Source organism: Conger conger, chromosome 11, assembly GCF_963514075.1.
Source record: "Conger conger chromosome 11, fConCon1.1, whole genome shotgun sequence".
NCBI lineage: Eukaryota > Metazoa > Chordata > Actinopteri > Anguilliformes > Congridae > Conger > Conger conger.
In genome coordinates this window covers 40,978,004-40,987,953 of record NC_083770.1, presented here as the reverse complement: position 1 = coordinate 40,987,953, position 9,950 = coordinate 40,978,004, and the positions used below count along the sequence as shown (strand labels likewise).

The following is a 9,950-nucleotide window of genomic DNA, read 5'->3' as shown; positions in this document are numbered from 1 at the left end:
AGCCGTGGGGCAATATCGGGGGCAGAGGTTCAGTTGCTCTGACAGACTGAGCATCTGCATTGTGTGTGGGAAACTGTGGGACTCATAATGATTAGTAGTGCCTCTTAGCGTTACTCAAAGTTCATTTTTGGCCCAGGCCCAAGCTGATGCAGTAAATCTGCTTTGTTTAAAAGGAACATTTACGAAAATGAATACAGCAGCTGCTATATCAGACAGTAAATTGACATAGTCCTTTACGTCTCCATTTTGTATTTTCAAAGGCCAAAATGAGAATCCAGACCACTTATATAAGAACCTCAATGGCTTGTTTGTGAGAGTCAAAATGGCCGATGTTTCACCTCCCACATCCTCATCTGACTTCTGGAGCTCAGTGACCTCCTCCTCCTCCTGTTCCTCTTCCTCATCCCCCTTCATCCTCCTCTCCTCCCCCTCTGTGCGGTACTTGGCCGTGTTGTTTAGAGTTATTTGCTCTGATTGTATTGATTCCCCCGCAACATTTCAAATCCTGTGACCGTCGATCGATGCGCACGAGATGACATTTCATCAAGGCCGCTGAACCGTCCATGACCACACTCATACCTCTGGATTACTCTCTGTCTGTCTGCCCCCCCCTCCTCCCCCTCTCTCCCTCTCTCTCTCTCTCCCTCTCCCCCCCCCCCCTCTCTATCCCCCCTCTCCCTCTCTCTCGCCTGACATTATCCACATATCATAACAGCATGTGATTGTGGGCAAGAAAGGAAGACGTCTCTCGCGGTTTCCATGGCGACACATAATCTCTCTCTCTCTCTTCCTCTTTCCCCCCTTTTCTCTCTGCTCCCCCCCCCCCCCTCCCCAAGCCTCAAACACTGTTACAAACTTGCATGAAAATGACGAACAGGACCCCACGACCCTGTTCAGATAAGAATTGTGTGTATACGTCTATGTGTGTGTGTGTGTGTGTGTGTATGCGGGGTGTGGCAGGGCTCATTGATGTACAGTGAAAGGCTGGTGACCCAGGATCGGCTGTGTGGACGAATGTGGGAATGTGGTGTGGGAATCTGTTCCGCCCGGGGCTGACGGTCCCGCGGCATTCCGTGCTCTTTCCCTCGCTCGCTCGCTCTCCCGGTCCCTTACAGCGGAAATCCTGACAGTGGATTCCGAGCATCTCCCAGCTTTCGCTTGGCTGGATGCCCTGGCCACTGCAACGCGAAACGGGAAAGGAAATTTCATCCGGAATTCCCTCGCCCCTTCTGATTAAATCAGGAACCGAATCAAACATGTTTAAACACAAACGAGTCCTCGGCCTAAAATGCCCCACAAAGGCGGGGCTGGGGGGATGGTGCTGGGGGGAGCTGCTCAAGGTGTCCGTTCACCGTGTCTAACAAGATCAACCACTCGGAAATAAAGGTATGACAAGTGCCTCAAAAGCTACCATTGCTTGTCACTGGGGCGGTACCCTATAGGTACATGGAATTTTACCCCTTGCCAGCAATATATAATGAATTTGTACCTTGCTTGGAAAATGTACTAATTTGTACCCAAGGAGAACATTACTGTACTTTCGGGGTACATTTGGGAAATGTGATCATTGAAGAACAAAAATGTACCTCCACTGTCACTGTATATCCGAGAGTGCAGTTCATAATCAAATCAGTCTAAATCAGAGCAGGATCAAAATCCCATGTAGAGTGGGTGCCCTCCCAGCATGCATTGCAGTCCAGTGACCATCAGCAGAGACTCTTGTCTTGAGCTAAAAGCACAGATTACGTCTTTACGCAGTCCGTTTACGTCACTGGATATTTACTGAATAAATTCTGGCTCAGTGCTTTATTCCTGGGGACAACAAGGAGCACTCCAGTTGGGAATCAAACTCGCAACCTCTCAGTTTACAGCCCGGCTCTTTCACAATTATAACACCCTGCTGCCTATTGTAGGACTATCGATGCATTATTCTACTGTATTAAAGGCTACCAGGCTAACCCAGTCAATAATTCACGAGGCTTTAATTTTAATGAAGCAGGTCACAGTCTGGAGACCCACCTCTTCTGACTGCTGATCTCGGGTCCCTCCCATTCCCCTCACTAGTTCAGGTTATGGTATTTTTATGGCTTCATGTTTTATGTATTCATAGTTTGCATTGCGTTTGTTGGCTAGTTTGTTAACTTCACTTTGCATTAGAGCTTCAGTGAAGTTGCTCATACACTCGATGGTGTGGGGCTGTTGTTAGCCTGGTCTGGCGCTATCTCTCACACTGATCTGGAGAATGCACTTAGTCTGCATCACTGGTTCTCACTCCTGGTCCTGGAGAGCCGCAGGGTGTGCTGGGGTCCTCACTCCTGATCCTGGAGAGCCGCAGGGTGAGCTGGGGTCCTCACTCCTGGTTCTGGAGAGCCGCAGGGTGAGCTGGGGTCCTCACTCCTGGTTCTGGAGAGCCGCAGGGTGTGCTGGGGTCCTCACTCCTGGTCCTGGAGAACCGCAGGGTGTGCTGGGGTCCTCACTCCTGGTCCTGGAGAGCCGCAGGGTGTGCTGGGGTCCTCACTCCTGGTCCTGGAGAGCCACAGGGTGTGCTTGTTTTTGTTTTCTCCTTAATATACGCAACCAATTCAGACCCAAGAAACCAGGTGAGGTGAGTTAACTGTGTAATTAACTGCTTTAATGGGTCAGTTCAGTGCTGAGTAACTACGAAGAGAGCACTGGTGCATCGTGTGAGCACACAGTTTCCTCCGACCCGTCTCAGTAAGGTCAAGGCCCAGCCATTCATCTCCCAGCATGCAACGGGGCATCTCCTCCACACAACACCTTTGTTTATTTCTTTAGCTCTGTTCACCTGTTCCTCTCTCTCTCATCGTCTTTCCACACAGCTCTTTCTCTCTCCGTCTCCCTCATTTTTTCTCTCTCACTCTCCCCCTCTCATTTTCTCTCTCATTCTTTCCACGCATCTTTCTTTTTCTCTATCTCTGTCTTCCTCGCTCTTTCCCTCCCTCTCTCTCTCTCTTTCACAGACTGACTCTTCAATTACAGGATCGCTTTCTTCAATCACGTCGGAACGAATCACCTGACACATGAAAGGGCCTGGGCGAAGCCGGTCCTCTTTAAAGCGCTCGCCTGCTTATCCCTAATGAAACCGACTAAACCCGGCGTCCGCCCCGGCTGTCAGCGCGGCCCTGCGCCGCCTCCCCGCTGCTTTAATATGTATTGTGCTGGAGATTATTTCCATATCAAATGTGCGTCTCAGGGCCAGCGAGATTTTCCTTTCTTGTTCCAAAATTGGCCCCTCTTCTATATCGCCTTTTTAATAAGGCCGTGAGATATGCGTTCTCTCCGCATCCTAACACACACTCCGCGCGGCGGAATGCTGCCTCGTTACACGCGCAAATGTAATTTGGGTGGTTAAAGAGCATTACCGTATCACTGTCAGATCAAGCGTTTCCTAATTAAACACGGATTTCTTCAAATTTCCTTGAAGGGGAAATTGTTTCAGGTGCTTTCCCTTTCCTGCCAGGGGACTATAAAATCATGTCTTCCACATTCAGAAGCGCATTAATTATTCTTTCTTTAATCTTTTTATTTTATTTTTTTATTTTATTTTTTTTATTTTCTTTTGCTTGACTGAGGGGGGGAAAAAAAATGTCTCGTTTATGGAGTAACGTGGAATAATTGTGAAACTTCCGTAACATCCCTGAATGCTGAGAGCGGAGATTAAATGATTCAACAGCCAGACGCGAACGCGTGTACATCTCCTCCGCCGCTCCGGGCCGCTCTTCCGCGCGGTGTGCGCTGATCCGTTCCGGCGGCGCGTTTGAACCGCGGTTAGCGCTCCGTAACGCCGCTGTTTCCCTTTGGACGCTAACGGCGGCGTTAGCGCCGCGTGATTCCCCGACAAGGGACTTAGCGGCTAATCGCGTTCCCGCGGAGGCGTGGCGGCGCCGCTGCGAGCGGGCGTGTCGGGGGGCTCGTCTGGCGGGCGGGGCGGGCGGGGGAAACGACGCCCCGGTGCGTGACACACACACACACGGAGCGGGAGGAGGAGGAGGAGGAATGAGCTCGGCCGGTCTCAACGCCAGCTCTCTTTCAGCAACTTCCCTGAACAGCGGCGTGTTTTATAATCCCGTGCCCCCGTCCTCTGTGCTGGCCTGTGTCAGACCATTGGGCGGTTGATATACACAGTGATCACTTTGTTAAGTGCGCGTGCTTGTTAATGCAAATATGGGACGGTTGCCGGTTTGATCCCTGTGAAGGTGTCCCTGAGCAAGACACTTAACCCCTAAATGCTCCTGGTTGGTGCCTTGCGTGGCGGCCAATCGCCGTTGCTGTGTGAGTGTCTATATGAACGGGTGAATGAGAAGCATCAATTGTAAGGCGCTATATAAATGCCAACCATATTCCATTTACTCTGTCGGGCACGAACAATCATTCCACGGTCAAAGTCACTTAGATCACATTTTTTCCCTATTCTGACATTTGGTCTGCAAACAGCTGAACCTCTTGACCATGTCTGCATGCTTTTATGCAGTTAGTTGCTGCCACATGATTGGCTGATTAAATATTTGCAGGAACAAGCTGGTGTACAGGTCTACCTGATAATGTACTCAGTGCGTGTATATGGTAATATGTTGATTCTTCCTCAAATATATTTATTGTGCACTTTGTTGTACGTCGCTCTGGATAAGAGCGTCTGCTAAATGCCACGTAATGTAATGTAATGTATTGTAATATATATTCTGTTAAAAATATATGAAACTTTGAATATTTTATTGCCAATGTTTTATGTTACTAAACACATTTCACGTGTGGATAGCAGCAGCCAGCGGCTGGTTGAAGCGGGCAGTCTGCAGCAGATGTCAGGAGTGCTGTGTGGACTCTGAAGCAGGGCTGTGTGCTGTACGCAGGCGGGTAATGTCTTTACGGCCCGTAGACGTGCTGTATTATTTTATTTTACTGATGCTGAGCGCCGGTGATTTATAGAGTGGAGGTGTTTACTGTGCAGAGCGATGGAGTCGCTTTTATGACAACCACGCCGTTTCATGGAGCTTCATTCAGTATCATCGCCCCTTCTCCTCCTCCTCCTCCTCCTCCTCCTCCCGTTCTTCCTCTCCCCTCTCCGGTGCAGATCCACGAGCTACTCAACGCTATATCCAGTATGCCGAAAGTTCTATCTCCCTACCACTGTAGCTCAAACTTTACAATTTGATGCGTCTTCTGTAAATGAATTAAGGGCCAATTACAATCCTGCAAAATTTGATGATCTGCATTATAATATGGCACATGAGCATCTGGTGTGTCTATAGATTCTGTGCTATTAATGTTCTGTACTGCACCCTTCTATCATAAATCATATGATCAGGCTACACCATAAACACTCTTGCATTCTGGTAATGTACTGTACCCTTCTATGACCTCATAAACATTCTTATATTCTGTAATGCATTCTACCCTTCTGTGCCATCATAAACACTTCCCTACAGTTCTGTACCGTAATATTGCATTGGAGCTTCCTGTAGGTAAGAAGCAGAGAGGGTGGGAGCTGGGTATCTGGTGTGTCTATAGAATCTGTGGCTTGGTCCAGCAGGAGAATATAGCTTTTCTCTACAGGGGGCAGATGCTGTGCTAAGAACAGAGAAAAGACTCCTCTGACATTTGCATTTAATGGAGCGCTTCTCCTCACTCACCAGGTAGGCCTGTTGTCTCACCCACTTATATTGCTCTACCCTTTTTAGTGTAAATGCCAGCTGTCATATTGAAAATTCCATATGCAGCGAGTCAATCTTCTCTGATTTGACTTCTGTGCATCGTGAAAGTGAGCAAAGAAATGCGCTTCTCCTTAAAGGCACCATATGAGGTCATTCATGAGAGAGGCTTTACCCTATGAGGTCATTCATGAGGAAGGCTTTACCCTATGAGGTCATTCATGAGGAAGGCTTTACCCTATGAGGTCATTCATGAGAGGCTTTACCCTATGAGGTCATTCATGAGAGAGGCTTTACCCTATGAGGTCATTCATGAGGGAGGCTTTACCCTATGAGGTCATTCATGAGAGGCTTTACCCTATGAGGTCATTCATGAGAGAGGCTTTACCCTATGAGGTCATTCATGAGAGAGGCTTTACCCTATGAGGTCATTCATGAGAGAGGCTTTATCCTATGAGGTTATTCATGAGAGAGGCTTTACCCTATGAGGTCATTCATGAGAGAGGCTTTACCCTATGAGGTCATTCATGAGAGGCTTTACCCTATGAGGTCATTCATGAGAGAGGCTTCACCCTATGAGGTCATTCATGAGAGAGGCTTTACCCTATGAGGTCATTCATGAGAGAGGCTTCACCCTATGAGGTCATTCATGAGGAAGGCTTTACCCTATGAGGTCATTCATGAGGAAGGCTTTACCCTATGAGGTCATTCATGAGAGGCTTTACCCTATGAGGTCATTCATGAGGAAGGCTTTACCCTATGAGGTCATTCATGAGAGAGGCTTTACCCTATGAGGTCATTCATGAGAGAGGCTTTACCCTATGAGGTCATTCATGAGAGAGGCTTTACCCTATGAGGTCATTCATGAGAGAGGCTTTACCCTATGAGGTCATTCATGAGAGAGGCTTTACCCTATGAGGTCATTCATGAGAGAGGCTTTATCCTATGAGGTCATTCATGAGAGAGGCTTTACCCTATGAGGTCATTCATGAGAGAGGCTTTACCCTATGAGGTCATTCATGAGAGAGGCTTCACCCTATGAGGTCATTCATGAGGAAGGCTTTACCCTATGAGGTCATTCATGAGAGAGGCTTTACCCTATGAGGTCATTCATGAGAGAGGCTTTACCCTATGAGGTCATTCATGAGAGAGGCTTTACCCTATGAGGTCATTCATGAGAGAGGCTTTACCCTATGAGGTCATTCATGAGAGAGGCTTTACCCTATGAGGTCATTCATGAGAGAGGCTTTACCCTATGAGGTCATTCATGAGAGAGGCTTTACCCTATGAGGTCATTCATGAGAGAGGCTTTACCCTATGAGGTCATTCATGAGAGAGGCTTCACCCTATGAGGTTATTCATGAGAGAGGCTTTACCCTATGAGGTAATTCATGAGAGAGGCTTTACCCTATGAGGTCATTCATGAGAGAGGCTTTACCCTATGAGGTCATTCATGAGGAAGGCTTTACCCTATGAGGTCATTCATGAGAGAGGCTTCACCCTATGAGGTCATTCATGAGAGAGGCTTTACCCTATGAGGTCATTCATGAGAGAGGCTTTACCCTATGAGGTCATTCATGAGAGAGGCTTTACCCTATGAGGTCATTCATGAGAGAGGCTTTACCCTATGAGGTCATTCATGAGAGAGGCTTCACCCTATGAGGTCATTCATGAGAGAGGCTTTACCCTATGAGGTCATTCATGAGAGAGGCTTTACCCTATGAGGTCATTCATGAGAGAGGCTTTACCCTATGAGGTCATTCATGAGGAAGGCTTTACCCTATGAGGTCATTCATGAGAGAGGCTTCACCCTATGAGGTCATTCATGAGAGAGGCTTTACCCTATGAGGTCATTCATGAGAGAGGCTTTACCCTATGAGGTCATTCATGAGAGAGGCTTCACCCTATGAGGTCATTCATGAGGAAGGCTTTACCCTATGAGGTCATTCATGAGAGAGGCTTCACCCTATGAGGTCATTCATGAGGAAGGCTTTACCCTATGAGGTCATTCATGAGAGAGGCTTCACCCTATGAGGTCATTCACGAGAGAGGCTTCACCCTATGAGGTCATTCATGAGAGAGGCACTCAAGTTCATCGGTTTCTTGTGGTGGCACTGTTATTATGACCGCCGTGTCGCGAGAGGCTTTGACCAAAGGGCTTTTGGGATGCGTAACCATGGAAATTATGAATCTGAATCTTATTTCTGGCGCCCGTCTTGTGCCGAGATCTCATCTGGCTTCTCCCTCCCAGTGGAAGTGGTATACTGGCGGTGTTCTCACCGTGCCTCCGTGACAGTGCTGGTTGATGCCCTGCTGCTGATTGGTTAATAGCTGTTGGTTAGAACAGGGTTGAGAGGTCAAAGGAGGAAAAACGTGGTGGGGAGACGATTGCAGTGGGGCCTGTAGCCTTGTGGTTAGGTGCATGACTCCACCAGCCCTGGCATAGCCGCGATAGGATCTGCACAGCTGTCGGACACTTGAGTAAGGCCCTTAACCCCCACGTCACTCCAGAGGGAATTGTCCCCAGTGTAGTCTAATCAACTGTAAGCTGCAGCCCGCCTGATCACCAGTCAGGCCAGGTCGGCTCATGTCACCCCGCTTCTCATTGGCCTCCACTGGCTTCCCATTGCCGCACGCATCCGTTTCAAGGCCCTAGTGTTGGCATTTCAGGCTGCTAAGGGGACTGCCCGACCTTGCATACAATCCCTGATCACTCCCTACTCCCCAGCTAGACCACTCCGGTCTGCCAGCTCTGGTCGCCTTACGGTTCCCTCTCTACGTGCACCTGGCGGTCGAGCTGCACGTTCACGCCTGTTTTCCGTTCTGGTTCCTCAGTGGTGGAATGACTTGCCTACCACTGTCAGAACAGCAGAATCCCTCCCCCTATTTCGACGCAGACTCAAAACCCACCTTTTCAAACTCTACCTTAGTCCTCCCTCCTGATTTCCCCTGCCCCTCCTTTCTGATATCCCTATCCTTGTCTAACCCCCCCCCAAAAAAAAAAAACTTCTGCACTTCTGATGACAACTATGTTTAGAACAGCATTTCCTGTGTAGTTTCTGGATGTGATGCTCTGACTTATGGTAGAACCTATGCACTTGTAAGTCGCTGACTAAAATGTAAAATGTAAAATGTAAGTCACTTTGGATAAAAATGATGTGTGTGTGTGTCCGTGGGTAGTTGCACTTATAAAAAGTGATCTGGTCCAGTTGTATTAAAGCCATAATGGTTTGGGCAGCAGCATAACTGTGTTCTCTGGCTCAAGCTGAGCCTTCCTGACTGCTCCAGAACTGGCTTCTCTTATGGCCATGGCCTTAAATAGCTTCGGCAAAAATACATTGTATATAAAAAAAGTTAGTCATTCTTGATAGAGCGTCTGTGGCACGTCTTATGGTGATATTTGAGTAGTGCTAGTTATCCTGTGCATACCGATCATATTATCTGAATATCATTTGTACAAATGAAAAGGATTTTTAATAAAGACTCCTTCCTCCTTTGATGTAGTGAGAATAGTGTTATTAATTTTGTACGACCTGAGAATCTGTTGAGGAATTAGCCTCGATCCCTGTTAAATGTTGTAAGTGTTAAACGCGCTGGTGTTTTGCGCGGCGCCCTGTGTTTGCACAGGCTGGAGTTTGGCATGAAGAGGTGCGGATGTGTGACTCTTCCCTGGTGTTCTCCGTCTCCAGGTCCCACATCGGCTTTGGGAACGGTTGGTGAGCTGCTGTTGGGGCTGGGAATGCTGAACAATTCCGAACATTGGGAATCTGGGCCAGGGTTAGAGCACGCGGATCTACAGAGGTGGAATGGCAGCAAACGGACGTGACCCTACATGGAACAGGGTGGGACTGTGGGAGTTCTCTTTCTAACTGCACGCGATTCCCTACTGCATACAATTCCATACTGCATGGAACCAAAGAAATTCATTCGTTTTTACGAAACACTAAAACCGAACATTGTCTCTTTTTATTTATTTTATTTACTTATTTATTTATAAGGGACTATGTACAATATTAAACATAAATTTTGCCCTTTGATGTATTGTGCCAGATTTAGCTTCAGCTCATTTCCATCTGCAGTCCCTTGGCATGTTACAGTTAATATATACATAAGCTGCACGATCCGCAACAATAACAATACAAATACACCGCATGTCATGACATAAAGAGGCAATAGATATTAGGGGATATAAAAGTGTAGAAGGGCATATTTGCATAACGGGTTATAGTGCATTAAAATTACGCATTGGATATACAATCAAATGCAATCCAGATATTTAATGAT

General features: G+C 47.6%; 1 long non-coding RNA gene across 2 annotated transcripts in view; it reads left to right on the top strand.

The window, feature by feature from the left end:
* LOC133139890 (uncharacterized) overlaps positions 1-9,502 on the top strand; it is a 55,862-nt gene extending 46,360 nt beyond the window's left edge. For both annotated transcript variants that reach the window (XR_009709971.1, XR_009709972.1), the window contains exon 3: positions 9,356-9,502. This is a non-coding gene — a long non-coding RNA (uncharacterized LOC133139890). The remainder of the gene's footprint in view (positions 1-9,355) is intronic.
* Positions 9,503-9,950: the final 448 nt, after the last annotated feature.